Below are 18,262 nucleotides of genomic sequence, written 5' to 3'. Positions count from 1 at the left end.
TTGTGGGCTGTGGTGACTGAATCTTTGGTTCCCCCTGAATTTTATTTATTTATTTATTTATTTATTTACTTAGCCTCATATTCGAACCCTGGGTCTGAGTTGGGGTGGGGGCCCAAGGATAGAGAGGAAGGTATGGACCAGAAGGGATTCAGGAGGCAGGCTCACTCGGACTTGGGAATGAAAAGGGATGGGGTTGCAGGAGAGAGGAGCCAAGGACAATGCTACTAGTTTTCCATTGCTGCCATCACAGATCACCACAACTCACATGGTTACAACCACCGACATTAATTATCTCACAGTTGCTATTGGGCAGAGTCCAGGTGGGTCCTGTGGGTCTCAGGAGGCCAAAATCAAGGTGCCAGCAGAGCTGTGCCCTTATTTGGACCGGTCCTCTTCCCGACTCAATTCAGTTCCTGGTGGCCATGGGACTGGAATCCTTGGCTCTTGCTGGCTCTTAGCTGGGGCTGGTCTGCTCCAGAGGCTGCCTGCATCCTTCTTGTTCTTTCCATGTGGCTCTCCACCAGCAACACTGGGTTGAGTCCCTCTTCTCTTATGCTTGAAATCTCCCTTATTTGCGGGTCTGCTCCTTCTCTCCTGCCTCCAGCCAGGGAAGGATCTCTGCTTTTAGGATTTATGTGATTGATTACATTGGGTGCACCTGAATAACAGGTGTATCAGGATTCTCCAGGAAATAGAACCAGTGGGAGTCATATACATACAGACAGACACATGTATCTCCATATGTATTATTAAGTATAGAATGAAGCTATCTCTCTAGTTAAGATATATATCTTTTTGTATAATATGTATATATACTACACACACACACACACACACACACACACACACACACACAAGGTCGGAAATTAAGTTAGTGAAATTGTTGCAACGATGTTGCTAACCTTTTTTGATGTAAGAGGGATTATTCATTATGAATTTGTACCAACTGGACAAACAATTAGCCAAGTTTACTATTTGGAAGTGCTGAAAAGACTACGTGAAAAGGTTAGATGACCTGAACTTTTCGCCAACAATTCATGGCTCTTGCATCACAACAATGCACCAGCTCACACAGCACTATCTGTGAAGGAGTTTTTAGCCAGTAACAAATAACTATATTGGAACACCCTCCCTACTCACCTGATCTGGCCCCCAATGACTTCTTTCTTTACCCAAAGATAATGGAAATATTGAAAGGAAGACATTTTGATGACATTTAGGACATCAAGGGTAATACAACAGCTCTGATGGCCATTCCAGAAAAAGAGTTCCAAAATTGTTTTGAAGGGTGGACTAGGCGCTGGCATCAGTGCAAATCTTCCTAAGGGGAGTACTTCGAAGGTGACTGTAGTGATATTCAGCAATGAGGTATGCGGCACTTTTTCTAGGGTGAGTTCGCGAACTTAATTGTCTTACCGTGTGTGTGTGTGTGTGTGTGTGTGTGTGTGTGTGTGTGTGTATGTATATATAGTATATATATATATATATACAGAGGGTGCCCCAAGAAATGTATACACATTTTAGGAAAGGAAAAAACTATTAAAATTGTAATACTCAATACATACAGATAACAAAAGATGAATACAAGTAGGGCCGGCCCGGTGGCTCAGGCGGTTAGAGCTCCATGCTCCTAACTCCAAAGGCTGCTGTTTTGATTCCCACATGGGCCAGTGGGCTCTCAACCACAAGGTTGCTCGTTCAACTCCTTGAGTCCTGCAAGGGATGGTGGGCAGCGCCCCCTGCAACTAGAAAACGGCAACTGGACCTGGAGTTGAGCTGCGCCCTCCACAACTAAGATTAAAAGGACAACAATTGACTTGGAAAAAGTCCTGGAGGTACACACTGTTCCCCAATACAGTCCTGTTCCCCTTCCCCAATAAGATCTTTAAAAAAAAAAAAAGATGAATACAAGTCACGTTTGACTTCGCAATTACAAGAGGTGCTCAAAGTGGTTACCATCAGCGTCCAGACACTTCTGATTATGGTGAACTACTGCTTGAGCAACGTTGACCAGTGTCCACTTGTATACATGTTTTTGGCACACCCGGTGTATATACTGTTTTTCCCAAAAAATAAGACCTAGCCAGGAAATCATCTGTTATGCATCTTTTGGAGCAAAAATTAACATAAGACCCGGTCTTATTTTACTATAAGACCGGGTCTTATAATATAATACCTGGTCTTATATTAAATTTTGCTCCAAAAGATGCGTTAGAGCTGATTGTCCAGCTAGGTCTTATTTTCGGGGAAACACGGTGTATATATATATATATATATATATATATATATATATACCAGTAAAATTATATATACCACGGTATGTATGTATATATATATATATATATATATATATATATATCAGTAAAAGTATATATATGTACTTTTACTGATTAGCAAGTAGTACATATCCATATATATTTGGTAACGAATATGTATTTAAGTATTACTTGGTAATCAGTAAATTACCTATAGCTAAGTAATATACACACACACGTGTATATGATTTACTGCAAGGAATTAGATTTTGCAATGCTAGGTGCGGGCAAGCCCCAAATCTGTAGGGCAGACTGGAAACTCAGGCAGGAAAGGATGCTGCAGTCTTGAGGCAAAATTTCTTCATCCTCAGGCCTTTCAACTAATTGGCGGAGTCCTGCCCACATCCTCAAGGGTAATCGCCTTTCCTTAGAGTCGACTGATTGTAGGTGTTAACCACAGCAATACCTGGGTTTGTGTTTGGTTCAATGACCAGAAACTATATAGCCTGGCCAAGAGGACACATAAAAGGGAACCATCACACCAGGATAATCTCCCCATTTTGAGGTCTGTCACTTTAATCACACCTGCAAAGTCCCTTTACCAGGTGATGCAACGTATTTATAGGTTTCAGGGATTCATGCCTAGACATCCTTAGAGGTGCATTCTGTCTACCCTATGACCCTAAGAGGGCAAGTCCTGGGGGATGTGAGGCCACCACAAAGGTGGAGAACTGGGAGGAGGAGCAGGTGTTTGAAAGTGCTAGAGACCATGTCCAGGAGAGACTGAAGCAGAGCCAGCTTTGTGGGTGAGTGACCTGTGCAGCCAGGTGGGGCCTGACCTTTGTGCTTCTTCCACAGTGACTCCCACTCAGACTCTGACAGTTCCTACTCAGGGAATGAGTGTCAGCCTGTGGGCCGCAGGAACCCACCCCCCAAGGGCCGGGGGGGGGTAGGGGGGCCCACATGGATCGCGGCCGAGGCAGGGCACAGCGTGGGAAGAGGTGAGTCTCAGTGGGTGACCAGGGAGGAGGGACTGTGCCCTTGGAGAGTGTCGGGGAGGCACGTGGCTGCTGTGGCTGAGGGATGCAGAGGGAAGCAGAAAAGAGGAAGTAAGTTAGGACCATTTCAATAGAGAGAGCCCCAGGAGAAGCCGACATGCTAGTGAGTGGACTGCAGCTAGTCTGGCACGTCCAAGAGTAGCTGAGTTCTGTCTCTGGAGCTCCCTGTGATGTGTCTCAGCTTCCTCCTTCTTCAGGTGAGCTGTCTGACAGTGACCGTGTCTCCCAGTGACTCTGCCCCCTGTGCTCAGATTATCTGCAGTTCCCTTCTCCTCTGCCCTCAAACCTCACCAGGAAAAGTCCTTGGGGGCCTATTGCAGGTTCTGTGAAAGAAAGAGGTATCTTGGTACAATTAGAAAAGCTGAGGAAATAGGAAAGGACCAAGAGATAATGGCTGCAACTTGTGACCATAGTACCATGAGCCTCAGTCTTCCATCTGGGGGTGGTGGAGGAGATTCCTAAAGTCCTTCCTGCCTTGACAGTAAATGTGGGCAGGTGGGATCGTGGCAAGAACCCACACATTGGCATCAGACAGGCTTGGCTTTGAGTCCCAGTCCCGACAACTTTGCCATGTGGCCCCAAGCAAGTCACTTTTTAACTCTTAGTGTCAGTTTCTTCACCTGTGTCAGATGTCTAAGGGTCCTCTCCATAATCCATGAAAGTAGCTATCATTACTGAACACAGGAGGTTTATCAGTCTGTGTCAAGGCACATAACCATTAGGGTGATTTTGGTGGTCATGGCAATAATAGTAACAAAATCTCACACTCTTGATGAATGCTAACTCTATGTTGCCCACTTTACTCCACACATCACACATACAAACTAGTTTCTCACCAAAACCCTGTGAAGAGGTCCTAGCACGATCCTCATTCTACAGAGGACAAAATAGAGGCATGTGGGTGACTTTCCCTAAATTACATAGTTAACAAGGTGCAGAGCTGTGATCAGACCCCAGGCTGCCTGGCTCTAGACCTTTCCTTCCTATGTGAGGCAGAATATAATAATCTCTGACCATGAATCTTCCAAAGATTCCTATGAAACAGACACCATCATTATTGCCATTTTACAGGAAAGCAAAGTGAGCCTCAGAAGGCAAAATGATATTCCCGAGGGCACAGCGCTAGCAAGAGGCACATCTAGGTTTGAAACCGGTTTGCTGTGAGCCCATCTGTTACATTTTGGAGCCACCCAATGGTTGGCATCCTGAACCTGGTCAGGTAAGAGACGTTCTGCAGTAAATAGGGGAGAACTAATGTTATTGGACACCCTGGGCTGTTCCAATGCTTGTGATGCTAAGTGTAGAGCCAACACCATGAACTCCCAAATTCTGTCCCCACTTGAGATCCACGGATTGTGAGGGGAGTCTGGACTGATGCCAACTACTGTCATCCCCTAGTATTTTTCCAACTTATTCTCCTGCTCTGACTGAATATCTTTTATTAGATTCCTGCATGGAGACTATATAGGAAAACCAAAGGTGGGGGGGCTCAGCCAATGCAAAATTGCCAGCTGGGATAAGAGAAAATGATGTTGCCCCCCAATAGGATCTGACCGTGGTGCTGAAACTCGATTCAAACAGCAAAAGACCCCATCAGAACCATGGACAGCGACAGCCGACACTGCCCCCTCCCCCCTCCCCCCTGGGTTGGGTCCTGATGGGTGAATTAGGGAGAGTATCTAGATACAGGTCCAGAGGTGTTGGGGACACCCAGAGAAGGAGACACAAGTTTTCAGGAGTCAGGGAGGCTCAACACATAGATGAGGGTCAGCTTGACCACAGAATGCTGTCATCTGGAAAAGACAATTCCCCCCCCCCCACTCTACACTGGGACAGGCACAGAGGAAGCACAAATGGAAGCACCCTGGACTTGGATTAGTCATAATATTGTCTTCTCTGCGTATGTTATGAATACACACTATGAGTGCAATGAGAGTGCCCTCATAAAACGTCAGGGCAGTGCTGCCTGCTTTACAAACATTACATCATTACATTTCTTTTTCTCATTGAGTAAAGTTCGCATAACATAACATTAACCATTTAAGAGTGGATACCCAAATCAATAATGTTGTAAAGATTTTGTAGGGTATCTGATGGATACTTGTCTCATTAGGGAGACCACCTCAGGGATGATGTAGATGCCTGATCACTGCACTGTACACCTGAAGCTGAAGTTGAACAATAGTGAATGTCAACTATAATTGTGTGTGTATATATATATATATATATATTTACAAGAAGCAGAGTACAGCATTAGGAATAGAGACAGTGGAAATGTAATGGCTGAATGCGATGTCAGAGGGGTAGTGGATGGGGGGAGAGGGATTGTCACTGTGTGAGGGATATAAATGATAAATGTCTAACTATTACATTGTTTTGTGCACCTGAAACTAATAAAAAAAAGTTGAAAATAAATAAATAATAAATAAATAAAAGTGCATACCCGTAATTCAGTGGCATTGGGTACATTCACAATCTTGTGCAACAATCATATATATATATATATATATATATATATATATATATATATATATATATATATGTAATTATGGAGGCTGGCAAGTCCAAAATCTGAAGGATAGGCTGGCAGTCTGGAGACCTAGAAGAGCGGATGTTGCAGTTCAAGTTCAAAGGCAGCCTGCTGGCAGAATTCCTTCTTGCTCAGAGGAGGTCAATCTTTTGTTCTATTGAGCCCATCAGCTGATTGGATGACGCCCACCAACATTATGGAGGGCAATTTGCGTTACTCAAAGTCTGCCAATTTAAATGTTAATGTCATCCACAACACCATTACAAAAATGTCTAGAATAATGTTTGACCACAGAGCTGACCCTCACCCAGCCAAGTTGACACAAAGTTAACCATCACAAGTCCACCCTTTGTCAACTTGGCACCCATTACATCTCCTTAATTCACACTTAATCTCCAGATAAAGATAATAACAGGGTATATACTTCCACCTAATGTGATACTACTATCCTGCGAACAACAAACCGAAAATGCACTATCCTGTTCCCTAGAACAGGATATATATATATATATATATATATATATATATATATATATATATACTCATAACAAAATAAGGAGGAAATACTCATGGGAATTACAGCACTCGTTTCTGTAACTAGTCACATAGTTTTAGCTGCAATGTATTAACTACCTTCTTCCACTACCCATTCCATATTCTCTTTGCCCTGGGTAAGCACCTCAGCTGGTCTTGGTTTCTTACCTTGTGGGGTGACTCAAATCTTCATTCCTGAAGGGTCTAGGCTGCTAGTAGTCTTGCTTGAATTGTTTTGGTTTTCCATTGACCTTAATTGCAGGGGATGGTTATACATAGACGCCCTGAGAGATCGCCTGTATCCCAGACATGCTCTTCCATACCTCTATTGTGGATAGCAATCCAATTTCCCCTTGGTAATCAGGATCAAATACACCAGCAAGCACAGTAACTCCCTCCTTTGCCTGTTGATTCAGAGCCATGAGGATCCCAAAGTGGCTGGGCAGCCATCTTAACTTCCTGTTCAATGGAATAATTATTGTGTCTCCTGGTGGAAGCATTCCTCCCTTTGGAACTAAGACCTCTAGGCCAGCAGAGCATAAGGTCGCAGGTACAGAAGGCACAAATTTTGCTAGTGGGTCAGTAGGGGTAATAGCAAGCAGTGCCATTCCTATTTCTACCCCTCTCCCAGCTCAAAAAGAGACAGAATGCTCCCTCCTTCCCCTTTTTGTTCTGTTGGGGCCTCTGGGGATTGGGTAGTGCTGCCCACACTGGGGAGGGTGGCTCATTCATTCCACAGAATCAAAGTTAATCTCCCCCAGAAACCCCTCCCAGACACACCCAGAAACAGTGTTTTATCAGCTCTCAGGGCCCTACGCCCAGTCCATTGACGAAAATAATCAGGTGCATTTCCCGTGTCAACATAAGAAATGTCCAAACCTGTAGGGAATTTTTATGAGTTTATTTGAGCCAAACTGATGACATGTTTCAGGGAGAAAGATCTCAAATGCTCCAGAGAATGACAGTTTTGCAGCTTCTTTAATGCATTTGAGATTAGGAGGGACTGTAAAGAAGATCAGATTACAGGATAGTTAAGATGATGTGCTCTTTTGAGGGTGGCAGTGCTTTAGAAGGAAAGGTCTGAAAGGGGACATTTCAAAGGTGTGTTAAATGAGATGCACAGAAACAAAGGACTTGCTGGAGGCAAAGCTAAACCTTCTACTAAAGCAAGTGTAGGCCTGGGGCGAGACTCCCCGCCCTGACCTGCCCAGCTAGGAATCTACGATCAGATCACCCTATGGGGTTATTTTCCTTAGACCCCTTTTTTTGTCACACCCCTAAACTCTGGCTTGTCTGCTTCAGATCCGAGGTAGACAGGTGAGTACAGGGCTCCTGAGCAGAGGAGAGGCTGCAGAGGCTGCATTCATAGAGAGAGGAATCCTGAGAGTTCTACAACCCCTGCCCACAGCACAGACAGCTCAGTGAAAAGACGTCCTGAGTCCAGGCAGCAAGGACACAGTGGGAAGAGACATGGTTTGGGAGAAATTTAAAATAAGACAGAAACCTCTCCCATCTCGTGGGATTGGTGGGGAGAGGAGGGGTCTCAGGGAGAAGACAGAAGAGCCCAGGTCAGGACTAGTCTTTTCTACTTGACCCTCTGACCTGCCAGACACAGGAGGCAGGACAGGGCCATGGGATGCAGGGACATTCCTGTCTGGAAGGACGTCCCTCCTGCTCCGTGGCCCCAGGTGCCACCTGGAGGACAAGCCATGATGAGCACTCCTGGTGGCTCAGCATGGCCAGGTGGAGGGGGCTCTACTGTGCATTGGGACCCCCAAATCCCCTGAGGTGTGTTGGGGTGAACGCCGGGGGGAGGGGGGCGTCAGGGGGTCCCGTGTGGTGGGAGGGAAGATCTGACCTAGACCAGATGAGGCAGGAGTGAATGTTCGGACACGTCCTCTGAACCCCTGGGATACAGTGGATGTTGAGATGACCAGGAGGTTCCCCAGGTCCTGAGGGAGCAGACGGAGAGTGGACCCCATGACCTCTGGGCACAGACATCAGCGGGGCCTCCAACAACCTGAAGAAGAGACTGCACAGGCCCAGTCAGCTCAGACCCAGGGTCCAGCGGGAGGACACAGAGCCGTTCATCCCCCACTGGTCACATTGGCCACCTGCTCCCTGCACCCTGGACGCATCCTGGGAAGCAGCAAGGAGAGGGGTCCCTGGAAGACGGAATTTAACTGAAGGAGTGTTTGCAGTGATTGGGAAGGGCTGTGTGTGCATGTGTGAGAGAGACTGTGTCTGTGTGTCTGTGTGTCTGTGTCTCTGTGTCTGTGTGTCTGTGTGTGTGCCCTCTCTTATTAAGTGGGGCAGTTCCTGAGTAGGATCAGATCAATGATGGACAAAACAAAGCCTTGTTTTTCTGCTGAACTTCATTTCATCATGTTCTGCTACACACACACACACACACACACACACATATGTACACACACCCATGCACACACATAGGTAGACACACATGCACACACATATACACACACATACAAACACATGCACACACACACACACACACACACACACACACACATGCACTTACACAACCCACTGCAGACCTGTGATGGTCTATTTACTGACACGCAGTACTCTGTAACTTCTGCAGGTTTCATTTCCCCAAGAAATGGCGTATACCCGTAGTGCTTTTAACGATGCTTCAGTGAAATAAAGTTGAAACTGGAGGTCAACCGAGCCCAGGGCTCTTGCTGCCTGCACCGCTCAGCCAATAGACGGGAGTCGGGTTGTAGAATAAGCGTTTATTATCAGAGCACCAGTGGTCTGAGAAGGCAGTGAGTTAACACCTCCAAAAACTGCCTTCACATGCTCAGACTGGGCATGGGGTATTTAACGGAAAATCTGGGCCTTCCTCCAGAGGCTGTGTGAGTGATAGTCTGGAGATCTGCATGGAGCCTTCCCTCTGGCGATGCGGCTCTCCTTCTGGTCATCAACCCTGGAGCAGTGATGACAGTAACCTGGGAAGAATGCTAGGCCATAGAGATTGTGATCAGTAAGCAAGGGGCATTAATCATAAATTTCAGGGTAATTTTCTACAACAGAGAACTGGGTGTGACAGGGGACACTGTGAGCTCAAGCCTCAGGGGGATGACCTAATGTTAAGCTCTAGGCAGGTCAAGGAACGGTGAGGCCGGGGACGCAGCAAGGCCTCTACTATAGGGGTGCTGATCTAATACTAAGCTATAGGTCAGGGAAAAGTGAGGCGTGTTCTGTGTGGGTTGCAACTGGGCCCTGTTTCAATTCCCCACTGTCAAAAGGCAAGGTCCATATCTATGAGACCAGTTTGAGGTGAAATTAGTTGCTGTGACATTGAAGAAAGTCTCAAGCCTCTGGTGTCTGTCGGGCCTTCGGCAGCCAGCTGGCAGCAGACCTATAAGCGAGGGCACATTGAGCACAGAAGCAAGACATAAGCCCTACAATTATAAACAAAAGAAAAATGAGAGATGCTTCCCTTAAACCGCAAGGTTGGGGAGCCAGGAGATAAACTGGGATAGACCCAAACCAAAAAAAAACCTTCTCTCATATTAGATACGAGATCATGAATTTTTTTAACCTTCCCTCAATTAATTGGGAGTTTTTGGTAGGGTTAAAACAGCAAAGTCCTGGGCTGGCCCGGTGGCTCAGGTGGTTAGAGCTCCGTGCTCCTAACTCCAAAGGCTGCCGGTTCAATTCCCACATGGGCCAGTGGGCTCTCAACCACAAGCTTGCCAGTTCAATTCCGAGTCCTGCAAGGGATGGTGGGCTGCTCCCCCTGCAACTAGAAAACGGCAACTGGACCTGGAGCTGAACGGCACCCTCCACAACTAAGACTGAAAGGACAACAACTTGACTTGGGAAAAAGTCCTGGAAGTACACACTGTTCCCCAATAAAGTCCTGTTCCTCTTCCCCAATAAAATCTTTAAAAAACAACAACAACAGCAAAGTCCTTTGAATTCCTCACATCCATGGTTGTGACTTAGCAGCAAATAATCTATAGCGGTGAGATTTTCAAGAACGGCCTCTCTAACTTGTCCTCGTTCTTCCCCGAAAGCATGGAAGGCCTAAGAGGTGGCATTCAGGGCTTTTACTGTAGAGCAGACCATTCTGCTTATTTCTATGTTCAGGGCAATAGTCATAACTGGCATCACAAAGAGAGATAAGGCAGTATATTCAACTGGACTAAACAAGTGTAGTTCGCTACTGCAGTCAAGGCCTAGAGCAATTTCCCTGTGATTGTCTGGTTGGTGGGGTCTCTGTGGCAGAAAAACAGTAAGTCTTCCCAGGGGACAAGGCCCTCCTGAACTATTGGTAGGCACATAAGAATAGACAGTTCTTCCACAGCTGAGGAACTTAACATGTCCATTGGCATAACTTGATAAGATGGTGGAACTGCAGTTTAGTTCTGCGTCGGCTGTAACAACAAAACAAGAGTGGGTACAACCAGTAAACATCGCACAGTCCTCTGCTGGGGTCACGGCCGAGACCTTGAAGGAAAACATAGCTTTGTCCTTCCTGGTGACGACAGGACCCCAGTTATAGATGTCAGAGTATGATATACACTTGTCAATAGATTGGAACATTGTGTGATTCCTGATAGTCCCTAGTGGGGTACAAACTCCTATTAAGCAGGAGGTGAAGGTCTGTGCTACATACGTCCCTCCTGAAAGGCAAAATCAGAGCTATTAAGTACATGTTTAGCCAGATAGGCCCAGACATTTTTATTCCTTGCAAGTGGTATTGGTCCCTCCAAGGAACATCCTAGGAGAACTGCCATGAGAACAAGTATTTGAGGTCCTCTAAGGGCGTAGATTTCCATGTTGCAATATCTTCTCTTCTGTCTTCCAGTTCTGTCTTCTTTATTCTGGTGTGGTTAATCCCTCAAGTTTGGTGGCTGAGTTTGTGGTCAGCAGCACAATCCAAGGTTCGGTCCACTGTTCGTTTAGCTGGTCTGCAGGTCCTTGGTGTTTCCGGGTTTTGAGCAGTATTTTGTCTCCTATCTTGAAAGGATGGTAGGGTCCCTCTGATGGGGCCTGTTCCCTGTTAAGAGAAAATCTCTACTACCTGGGTAAGTTCCCTAAGATAATTCCTAACATGTAAATGGTGGTTAAACTCAGATGGAGCTATGTCTCTTAGGGCCTGGAATGGTCTCCCATAAACAATTTCAAATGGGCTTAATTTAACCCTGCTTTGGGGAGCCACCCAGACCCTCAGCAGGGCAAGTGGTAGTGCTTAAGTCCATGGTAGCTGAGTTCCTGGCAGAGTTTTGCTATGGCCTTTTTAACGATATGATTCATTTTTTCTATTTTGCCTGAGGATTGGGGCCTCCATGGTGTGTGAAGTCTCCAGGTAATATTTAGGTGCTTACTCATATTTTGGGTGATGGCTGAGATAAACAATGGTCCATTGTCACTTTGCAGACTTCGGGGGAGTCTGTACCTGAGGATGCTCTCCCAGAGTAGTGCCTTGACTACCTCGGCTGCCTTTTCTGTTCGAGTAGGAAATGCTTCTACCCAGCCTGAGAAAGTACGCATGCAAGCAGGTACTGGTAATTTCCCTGTGCCCTGGGCATTTGAGTGAAGTCAATCTGCTAGTCATCAAAGGGCAGCTGGCCTTTGTGTTGACAATCTTGGCCTCTGGAGTCTGAATGTGCTTTTGGGTTATTTTTCTGGCAAATTGAGCACTTATTGATAATATCTTGAGCTGTTTGTGTCAAGTGAATTCCAGTGATTCGGGGGCTACATAATCAAGTAAAGCATCTCTCCCAAAGCGTGTGGCCTGATGTATTTCTTGGAGAATCAATGGCAGGAGTGAGGAGGGGAGGAAGACTTTCCCTTTCAAGTTTATCTTCTGTTCCCTGTGGAACTACTTTGTGTGTAGCCCCCTTGGATGCTGCCTCTTGCAGGTCTGTTTCGGAATAGGCAGGCTGGTGCTTCTGGAGATCTCTCATGGGAATCAGGGCCATAACTGTATCTAGGTGGGCTGCCTCCTTGGCTGCAAACTCGGCCCATCTGTTTCCTGTTGCCAATTGGTCTCCACCTTTGTGATGTCCCATGCAATGCATTACGGCGACCTGGGTGGGTTTTGGACAGCCTCAAGTAGATGTAAAATTTCTGAGGTGTGTTTTATTTCTTTCTTCCCAGCTGTAAGGAGGCCATGTTCTTTCCAAATGGCCCCATGTGCACGTAATACTAGGAAAGCAGATTTACAGTCAGTGTAAATATTGACTCGTTTTCCTTTGGCTTGTTTGAGTGCAATGGGTTCAGCCTTCTGGGCGGGCATACCTGCCGATAAAGGTCAGGCCTCTGTCATTTGGTCCAGAGTAACCACCGCATACCCTGCTTTTTGTCTCCCATTGTCAACAAAGCTGCTTCCATCCACAAGAACAGTCCAATCTGGGTCCTGGATGGGCTGGCCCTATAGATCTGGGCGACTGGAACAGACTAATTCCAGTTGCTATACAATCATGAGTTAATGGTTTGTGGGGAAAGGGTAGCAGTGTTGCTGGATTTAGGACAGAGACAGTCTGGTGGTGGGGGTTCGGACTATCTAGCAGGATGGCTTGATATTTGCGCACCCGTCCAGCTGTTAACCACAGTCTGCCCTTTTGTTCCAGTAGGTGTCAATACCTGGTGTGGCACTAGTATGGTCATTCGCTATCTATGGGAAAACTTTTCCACCTCCTGGACCAGTCCCTTTGTAGGTGGCAGCTACGGCCCATAGGCAGCTGGGCCATTCCTGCACTTAGAAAGGCAAGCTATTGGCTGCTGAATAGTCCCAATCATCTGGGTTAACATCCGCAGGGCAAAACCTCGTTTCTCATGAACGTATAGGTGGAATGGCTTAGACACATTGGGTAGCCCAAGAGCAGGAGCAGGGCCTAAGAGCCTTTTTAATTTCTGGAAGGCGATTGGACGTTCAGGAGTCCAATCCAGGGGCAAGCTTTCCTCTCCTTTTAGGGCCTTATTTAAGGGCTTGGTGATGAGGTTGAAATTAAAAATCCAAATCCTGCAAAATCCAGCCATTCCCAAAAATCCTTGTAACTGCCTCCTACCTGTGGGAGTCTCGGCCCTGTTACTAGAGCCTTCCGGTCTTTGAGGAGGCTTCTCTTTCTGGGCTCAAGAAGAAATCCTAGAAAGGTGACCCAGTTTTTACATATCTGGGCTTTTTCTTAAGAAACCTTGTATCCACATTCTGCCAGGTGGTTTAAAGTCTCTACTGTATTGTTTAGTCGATCTTGTTCAGAGTCACCAGTGATTAACAGATCAGTCACGTACTGCAGAAGCACTCCTTTTTCTAGCTGCAAGGCCTACAAGTCATGGGCCAAGGCTTCCCCGAAGAGGGTGGGGGAGTTCTTAAACCCTTGTGGCAACACAGTCCAGCAATATTGCGTCCTCACTAGCAAATCCAGGTCTTGCCATGCAAAGGCAAACGACTCTTGATATTGTAGGTCCAGAGGTGTACAGAAAAAGGTATCCTTCAAATCCAGCGCAGTGTAGTGCTGGGAAGTGCCGGGAATGCCAGTCAATAAGGTGTATGGATTAGGTACAGTTGAGTGAATATCCTCCGTAATTTCCTTAATTGCTCGCAAGTCCTGAACAAGCCGGTATTCCTGAGATTCAGGTTTCAAAACCGGCAGAATGAAGGTGTTATATGGTGACTGGCAGGGCTGAATAAGGCCCAAATCCTTGACTTTCTGAATGAAAGTTTGGATGCCTTTCAAGGCCTCCGTTTTGAGGGGGTACTGTCTTTTCCCGGGAGTTCGTGCCCCCTCCTTCAGTTTTATCTTTGTTGGTTCACTGTTCTTGACCCTGCCAGGGCTCTCATCTGCCCAGACGGAGGGATTGACCCAGAATAAGAAAGCAGAATCTTCTAACCTGTTCTCCAGCGTTGTAGTCAGGTCTTCCAGGAGCTTCTGGAGTCGATATACGTTTTCAATCGGAATCTGTAGATGGAGCTGGTTTGCTTTAGGAACAAAGATTATTTGAGCATGCAGTTTTGAGAGTAAATCCGGGCCCAGCAGAGTATTGGACAATCAGGCATATATAGAAACTTATGTTGCAGGTGTGTGTCTCCTAGTACACATTGTCATGGTTGCAGAAAACGCTCATGTTCTAGTTTGCCAGGTCACCCCAGTGACCTGAAAAGTTTGTTGCAAAAGTCCAGTAATCATCTCATTTGGAACTCCAGGATCAAAAAGAAAGTCTGCTTTCATGTTCCGCACTGTCAGTTGTACCCGAGGCTCCTTAGGGGTGATCGCTAAGGTCTGTTTGGGGAACGGAGGAGACCCCGGAACCCATCACTCTTCCTCTGAGCCAGCCGTCCTTTAGGCCATCAGGGTTACTGGTGCTTCCTGACCCTTGGGTTTCCCTCTGTGACGGCACTCCTTCTTCCAATGTCCTTTCTCTTTGCAATAGGCACATTGCTCTCTCTCTCTCTCTCTCTACTGGGGAGCCCAAGCGTTGCCTATTCATATTTCATGGCTCATACCCCTTTATTTGATTTAGAAAAATGGTGGTGGCCTTAGCCTTTTGGTACCCACAGCTATTGTACACCTTGTAGGCAATACCTATAATATAAGCTGGGCATGTGGCATGTCCATGACTCCATCTAACTTCGGGAGTTTATTCTGGATGTCTGGGGTACTCTGGAAGACAAAACTCATACTGATCAAACGAGACTTTTCAGCCACGGGGGGATCAATATCAGTATACTGTCTGTAGGCTTAGTAAATGTTCTCCAAAAACTCTGAGGGGTCCTCATTTGGTTTCTGTTGGACAGACTGCACCATATTTAAGCTCTTTTGTCTCGGCACCGCTTCCCGTAGCCCCTGCATAAGACATGGCCGGGAGTGTTCTCATCTGGACTGACCATTCCCATCCGCGGGGTCTCAGTCTGGTTCCACCAGAGGGATCGCCCCGTCTGGTGTCGGGGTCCCATTAGGGTCTTCCTGGTGCAGCCTCTCAGCTTCTTCTGTGGCCTTGCCTGTCACTAGCCTTTGCTCGTCCGCCGTCAGCTGCATGTGGAGCAGGGCTTGTAAACCTGCCCAGGTGGGGCGGTGGGTGAGAGGAGGCCGAGGAGATCAGATCAGTCATCTTTTTTTTTTTTTTTGAGCAATATTTTTTAATGTAAAATAAAACTGAGTTATGAGAAAAATGGCCGCAGAATTTTGTTTTTGATTATCTGTGATCCTCCCTCTCAAGCAAAGCCCTGGACTCATTTTCTCCCTCAGTTTGGCGTTACAGTTTGTATTTCCTTCTTTCAGATCAGTCATCTTTTGGAGGCTCTCTCGATAAGAGGGGTTAAGATTCTTCCAATTCATTAAATCTGAGGTAGAAAAAGGAGTATGTGCCCAACAATATCTGGTAGATGGTCCCCCAGGACCAACTCTGACAGCCAGAGTTGGGTATTGCCCTGCCGTGGCCCCTTGGCTCCCTAGCCCTACTCCAAATTGCGTACCTGGTCTGGTAGGAGAGGGGGAGACCATTCCATCAACCCGTCGATTTCAGACATGCCTGGCAGTGGGGGCCGCTCGGAGATCCGGGGTATAGATTTTCAGCGGCCAGGACGTTGAGTTCCTCCTCACCCTTTAGCTCCCCTGGCCTAGAATCAGGGCTTGGGACAGCTGCTGCTTCTGGCACTGAGGCAGTCTGCCTCTGAACCATCAGCTTGTTTCCCTCTTTGCTACATTCCAAATTATGGAAACTCATAAACATCTGTACATAAGGTATGTCATCCCATTTCCCAGCCCTCTGACAGAACAATTCCAGTTGCAAAGTAGTATAATAATTCAATGAACCATTGAGCAGCCAGCATTCCCCAGAATCTAATATATACATTGGCTACACAGTGTTGCAATAAAACATTCATTTATTTTTGGTCAACAGCTTATAGCCTTAGTTTTGCCAATACTTTGCTTAATTGGCTCCCGGCCAAGACTGAAACCTTAGATCCAATTTTGGAGCTCGATACAGCTGCACTTGACACACACACACACACACACACACACACACACACACACACACAGAGCCAACTATTCCCTGAATCGGATAGACAAAACCAGAAAACCTAGCTTGGATCCAAATACAAAAACCAAAACTGAACCTGGTCAGGCACCAAATTGGGATAGGATGTTATCTTACTCCATATACATGGTCTGTCAACCATCAGACAGTCAACCAGTGGACTAGAACCAGAAACCAGATGTGGCCATAAGACCACCAGATGCCCAAAGGCCAAAACCGGACGTAGTGGCTTTTGCAGTGCGGCAGATGGGCCCCACCTCACGAGGAACAAGGTTGCCAACCACAAGAGCTTCCAGAACCAGAATGAGCCTGCAACCAGAGCCCCTTACTGGTGGGGGTATTATGCCTTGCTGCACATTGCAGCCTCACCTATTGGCACCAGTGGGTCAGCATGACCCCCAAATGGCTCTCAAACAGGAGCCCTGGATGGTGAGTGCAAAATCCTCCAGCTGCGCACACTGGGGCAACCCTGCTTTCCGAACCGGTAAGTAAAGGCAGGAAACAGAGCAAATGCTTATTCTATCCCAACTGACCAGAAAAGGCGTCCGTGACAGGCAGACCCTGGCACAAACACTACCTCAGTGAGTAAAATCGCTCGGCAGCTGCTTCCGAAGGTCAGTCCTGCACCAAGGAATCCGCCCAGTCCCAGTCAGCCCCCAAGACCCTCCGCAAGCCGAAAGACTTACTGGAGGAGCCCCAAGCCTATCCTGGTGGAGTCGCCAGAAACTGAAACTGGAGGTCAACTGAGTCCGGGGCTTGTGCTGCCTGCACCGCTCAACCAATAGACTGACACAGGAGTTGGGTCATAGAATAAGCGTTTATTATCAGAGCTCTGGTGGTCTGAGAAGGTCTGAGAAGGTGGTCTGAGAACCCCTCCAAAAACTGCTGTAACATTCTCAGACTAGCCTGCGGTATTTAAGGGAAATCTGGGCCTTCCTCCAGAGGCTGCGTGATGGTGCCGGGGGTCTGCATGGAGCCTTCCCTCTGGCGACGTGGCTCTTCAATGTGGTCATCAACCCAGGAGCAGTGATGACAGTAACCTGGAAAGAATTCTAGGCCATAAAGATTGTGATCAGTAAGCATGGGGTTATTTTTTATTTTTTTAAACTTTTATTTATTTATGTATTTATTATTTTTTTCTTACATTTTTTATTAGTTTCAGGTGTACAAAACAAAGTAATACTTAGACATTTGTCATTTATATCCCTCACCCAGTGACAACCCCCCTCCCCCATCTACTACCCCTCTGACATCGCATATAGCCATTACATTTCCACTGTCTCTATTCCTTATGCTGTACTCCACTTCTTGTAATTATATATGCATATAAAATTGTAGTTGACATTCATTACTGTTCAGCTTCAGCTTCAGGTGTACAGTGCAGTGATCAGGAATCTACATCATCCCTGAGGTGGTCTCCCTAATGAGACAAGTGTCCATCGGATACCCTACAACATCTTTACAACATTATGGATTACATTCCTCAAATTGACTTTCGTATCCCTGTGGCAATCGTGTGGTTACCGACTGTGCTTTCTAATCCCCCTCCTTCCCCCTTATTCCCACCCCCCCTCCCATGTAGCAAACCTCAGTTTTTCTTCTGTGTCTCTGAGACTGTTTCTGCTTAGTTCATTTATTTATTCTTTTCTTTAGATTCCATATATAAGTGAGATCATATGGTATTTGTCTTTCTCTGTCTGACTTATTTCATTTAACATAATGGTCTCTAGGTCTTGCAGCACTATACACAATAGCCAAGACGTGGAAACAACCGAAATGCCCATCCGTAGACGACTGGATTAAGAAACGGGTACATTTATACAATGGAGTATTACGCGGCCATAAACAAGAATGGAATCTTACCATTTGCA

Source organism: Rhinolophus sinicus, linkage group LG11 (assembly GCF_036562045.2).
Source record: "Rhinolophus sinicus isolate RSC01 linkage group LG11, ASM3656204v1, whole genome shotgun sequence".
Classification (NCBI taxonomy): Eukaryota; Metazoa; Chordata; class Mammalia; order Chiroptera; family Rhinolophidae; genus Rhinolophus; species Rhinolophus sinicus.
Note: the sequence above shows the minus strand (reverse complement) of the source record.